The sequence below is a fragment of the Brassica napus genome, chromosome C9 (assembly GCF_020379485.1).
Source record: "Brassica napus cultivar Da-Ae chromosome C9, Da-Ae, whole genome shotgun sequence".
Classification (NCBI taxonomy): Eukaryota; Viridiplantae; Streptophyta; class Magnoliopsida; order Brassicales; family Brassicaceae; genus Brassica; species Brassica napus.
Window position 1 is genome coordinate 30,570,604 of NC_063452.1, and position 5,633 is coordinate 30,576,236.

The 5,633-nt window shown below is 35.0% G+C and overlaps 1 pseudogene; it reads right to left on the reverse strand.

The window, feature by feature from the left end:
* Positions 1-218: 218 nt before the first annotated feature.
* On the reverse strand, positions 219-4,890 carry LOC106442154 (annotated as a pseudogene).
* Positions 4,891-5,633: the final 743 nt, after the last annotated feature.

Genomic DNA, 5,633 nt, shown 5'->3' on the forward strand with positions numbered 1-5,633 from the left:
AAAGCTGAAAATATTGATATATAATGGTATATTTTTATTTATAATATTATAGAGTTACATGGTAACATACAACACCAAATTTTAAATAAAATATTTATTAGTTTATCAAATAAACTAAAAAAAAATTGATTTAAATTTGATCATAATTTTGTGCAAAGAGGTGATCACTCATCACCCCAACCTAAAAAATAAGGTCAAAGGATATTACATAACAACGGCTAAAACACAGCTTCTACAAGTATGTGTCATTTCTTAGACCCAAACCCAACAATGTGGGTTAGATAAATTCTTCCTTCCTTCACAGTAGCCGCTGAGACTAACCGATGAAACATACCACTCCTGAATAAACCCGTCACAGAAGCTGTCCGCCACTTGTCTGAGCTTTCCACCAATCTCGTAGAAGGATTACCTGAAAATAGTAACTCAATAACCCATATGCAAAACTTGTCTAAAATCATTTGTTAGATAACAAAAAATCAAAAGATATTAAGACTACCTGCAATAACAATCTTTGTTGGAGACAACAATTCGATCCCATCTCCAAACCTCAATGTACCACCAGTAACCTCAATGACATTGACTTTATTACTCTGATCTCCTTCCGTTAGGTCGATTTTGTATAGCAAAGCGGAAAAAAGTGTGGATAACGATGAGGAACCCGTTTGGGTGATAAACAATGCCGTTAAGAGCGACCAGGTTAATGAACCATCCAGGTGGAGTGAAGAGAGGGCTTTTAATAGTGGACATGAGCTTCCCATTGACATCAACTTTCCAAATTTTAATTCCTTTTGCATCGGTAACATTAGTGTTGCCTTATGCATCAAAAGCTACATCGTCTGCGAATGATATCTCTTTACCTTCATTCATCAAACATAAAAACAAGTCAAGGAATCTTTTTTCATGTGCTGTTGGTTTGCTTGAACGAACCAACAAGGAAACGTGAGATATGAACAGCAAAAATGAAATTATTATTAGATTGATGTTTAACTTTAAAGTTGACTACTTCCACTTGTTTCAAAAATAACAAGCCAATTAATTATGAATTATTTATGTGATATCCATTATACACATAAGTCTATGAGTTAGAATGTTTTAGATTTACATGTGTAAGTTGATGACAAGATTTACATGTGTTAATTTATTTATTCTTCAAATTCTACTTAATCTCCAAATTAAATTGTTTTGTTATATATATATTCATGGAATTAGACATTAATTTATTTCTCCTATTTTTATTCGCAAAACCAAACCTATTAGAGCATCTCCAATGTACACCTCTATATAATTTCCTTTAAAATAGTGATATCTATTATAGAAGTGAAAATGCTCCAATGTATGCCTCTATAATAGAGTTCCTCTATTTTAGAGGAAAATATAGAAGAAAATTACTTTTTACTTCTATATTTAGAGGTGAAAATAGCATATCTCTATATTTTCTCCTATTATTAGAAGAACTATATTATAGAAGCATACATTGGAGCATTTTCACCTCTATAATAGAGTTTTTTCTATTTAAAGGGAAAACTAGATTCTGACCCGCCATTTTAAATTTTTTGTTTTAAATTTTTTAACAAATTTAATTTTTATATTATTGGTTTTTTAATCATATGTCAATAATGTAACTGCATAAATTAATTACATGTAAATTAATTACATGAAGTAACGTGTTATATTCATCAATTAACAGGTTGAAATTATTAAATAGCATAAAAATAGTTTGAATTCAGTTCAAAACAAAAAAAATTGGACTCAATATTGACAAAAGGGGAAAACGTAACCAATTGTAAATGGTCCGAAAATTTTGGATAGGAGGTTACATATTGATTAATAAAGGTGGTTACATTTATAAAATATTTGATTTATTTTTTATGTTGGACACAACATTAATCAATTGGTCATGATGCTGTTTTAATAGTATTGATATAGAGATAGAAATAGGGGTGGGTTGGAGATGGTCAAATAGCCAAGTGTCGCCTCTACAAAACATTGAGCGAGGTTCTTGCTATAAATCGTCGACGGAGTTAATCCACAGAAAATAAACAGAGGTAGGTATAGATATTTAGAAGAGCTTACTATGGCCACTAAGCTCTGTAAGGAAGATACGATGCCACGTGGACAAATCATAGGCCGCTAAAGCGCTGTACTTATTTCCAACCATATCGCCGATGGCGACGAGGAGACGGTTTCTGTCGCGGTCGATAACGATTCCAGCAGAAGCGTTTCCGGCGATGTCAACGTCTTTGATCAAAATGACTTCCTCCAACACCTCGCTATCATCACTGTCCGAATCTCTAATAACAACCTCGCCGATTCCTCCTCCGTCCATGAAGGACACAAGGAACCTCCGACCTACATCATCCCATTTGGCGCACTCACGTAAGAAGCCGGAGCTATGATAATAGATTACGTGTGTAGAAGGAACAGCTCGCTCTAATGAAATGAGATAAGCTATAGGAACGGCTGAGAGTACCAGGAGGAGAGCAGCGGTGCATCGGCCGGAGCAGAACGTTATTTTGTAAAACAGAGGTAAATAAAAAGTCGGTGAGCGACCTTTCGATTATAAGACATCAGAAAAGTGTGCCCACTACTTGACCAATATTGGTGGCTCGTTAAATGCAATATTGGGCCGTATCTAAGATTCGATACCTTGATACTCTTTTTTTCTTTGTGAAAGTACCATGGATTTAGATGTTTTTATATCAAGTATAGAGTTCAATTACTAGAAGTTGTCCATTAAGAACGTCATATAGGTAGAACCATCCATCGATCCGAGTGTTATATGAAAAATTATGCTGTAGAATGTTATCCATGAATTTGTTTATCAATATCAGATATGTTTGATACGGCCTGCAACAAACTTAAATGCAAAGATCTAGAGATGATGTATGAACCATCTAGGTCTCTGATAAAAATGTGGTTTAGTAGGCCATTCAAAGGGAAAATTGGTCTGATTCATAAGATATTAAACCAAGAGAAGATGCAAACTTTTTATGCGTCCTTGGAACAACTTGAACCAGCTATCAAACAAGATTTGGATCGCCTAGTGTTGGAATCTATTTTTGACTAAAACATATGAATGACTTTTTCAAATTTTCGGTGGCTTTTCCGGCCAAACTGGTTATTGTTGTAACCAGATTAATATCTCACTGGAAAGCTTGCAACGAGCAGTACAATCTAGATTATCAAACATCAAAAACAGATTTGAATTGAAGGATAAATGATGCAAAAAAGTTGATAACTTGTCAAAACACAAAATGCAGACCAAAAATGACTTATAACACATCGGGTAAGTAAAATCCTTTTGAGTGGTGTATATATATGTTCATTCTCATCTTTTTGTTCAAAGGCCCCAAGGAGATAGGAGTGGCCCACATGCTCGGCCGAGCCGAGCTGCGGTGTCGCGGGGCTGAGGCATGGGAGAATGTGTGGCCCTGAGGCCAGTACAAGATGATTTTTTTTAGTATTTTTGTGATGTTTTACACTAATTTTATGCTTTGGAAAAAAATTTGTCAACCAAGTCTTGCGAGAATTTAGGAGCTGTTACACCCATGTTCCACGTTTCGTGAGTCAAACGATTAGCATAGATTTCCTAAATAATTTGCACATAATATCTCAGAGTATAAGGAAAATTATTTCCCTTTCCTACATATACAAGTCATCTCTCTTCTCATTTGATATGTTTTTTGCAAAACATTTCTCACCAGCAAAAAATCCCTAGACGTAAGTTAGTTCAAGAGTGTTTTGTAGTTTATTAGTTCGGGTAGATCGTTCATGAGTGGTGGTGAATGGGTCTATCATAGTTTTATCCTGAGACTCTCCTCCACTATATCTCGTCGCACTAGCAGAGAAAATTTAAGAGTTAAAGAAAGATATCGCATCTCAACTCCATAGTTTTTTTAAGTTTACGAAATATTTTCAAATTGTTTTCTTAATTATTCGTTTTCATATTCTTCTTTTCCTTAAAATCAATTTATAATATTTGCTTTTAGTTTCAATTCGTATGTCAGGCTCTTACAATCTTAACACTATCACTTCATTACTAAAGCTTTAATCAGATTGATTTCAAAACATTTTTATAAGACAATTCACAAGCATTTTTGAATCACTTTTGTTTTATTCTGAAACGGTTTTTTTAATTTGCTTACGCGAAATCTTTATCATTTCTCTTAATATGGTTCTGTGATTTGCTTTTAGTATCTCCAAAAAAAGTTTATAAATCTTTTCCTAAAAATTATAAATCTTAAGTTTCCACAAAAGCTTTAATAAACGAGTTTCTAAAACGATCTAAACATCTGTACAAACTTTTTATATGAACACTTCTGAGCAAGTTTGCAAACGTGTGCAGGCTTCTACTGATGTTATTTTGTGATTGGAATCACTTTTTAGTAATGTCATTTGGTGATTGAAAACACTTTTTAGTGATCTTCTGAAGAAAACCAAAAATTTATATCGATATTAAATAATTATTTTGCTTAAAATAATATGTTATTTTATGATTGTGTACTCATAGGCTTCTAATTTGCTGTCAACAGAATGACTATCGATAATATCATCATCACCGATCATACTCCACGAACGTTGCTCAAGTCCAAACGGATGCAACCGTGACAACTGTTGAAACAGAAACATCCAATGTTTCAGGAGGTAACAATGCCAATGAAACACACACCATAACCTGTGCGGTGCTGGTTCTTATCATGTGGGTACACCTGAAGTCACCACAAGTGCTCCGGTTGCAAATCCAAGCCCTCCGGCAATACCAGCTACAACCAATAAATGATCGCTGCCAGACAAATTTGATGGCAAATGCTTCAAAACATGGCAGAAGACAGTGATGTTCTTCCTAACAACACTTAAATTGGGCAAATTCATCAAGGAAGACAATCCCATTTTGCCTCACGATATTGATGATGTCCACACTCTCTGAAATGCTGAGATATACATGCAATCTAACTTCCTATGTAAAGGATGAATTTTGGGTCTCTTCATTGACCCATTGTACCGAATCTAGTGAGATTTCCACGGCGAAAAAACTATGAGATCATTAGACAAGAAGTACAGTGGTGAGGACGATGGCTCTCAAAAGCTTGTAGCTGCGAAGTTCCTTGATTTCAATATGGTGGATTCAAAGCCAATCACGAATTAATTTGAAGTTTTGCAGCTTTTGTGCTATGAAATTTTCGTTGAAAGAATGTCCATCTGCGAGACATTCACAACTCACAGCTTCATCGAGAAGCTCCATCCAGGGTGCTTAACTTTCAAGAACTACCTGAAGCACAAAAAGAAGAAAGTGAGTCTTGAAGATGTTATCATGAGGCATTCAAATGGAATCCAGGAACCGAAATGCTGACAAGCACATCACTAAAGAGCACCATGCCAACATGGCCGAGTTGAAAGGCAAAGAAAGGCTAAGGTACAACTCTTCTGTAAGCCTTCTAAAACTGTTGCATCCTTGAAGGCTCTAGAATAAAGTTCACGAAAATGTCGTTGAAGAAAATGTGGAAAAAATCAAAGGGAAGTGTCAACAAAATTGGAAACAAGTCCACAACAAGATCAAAGATGAGTGCCACAACAAGATCAAAGATGAGAAGGATAAAGTCAATCTCACTGAGGAAACCTTTGGCAGTGGTGAT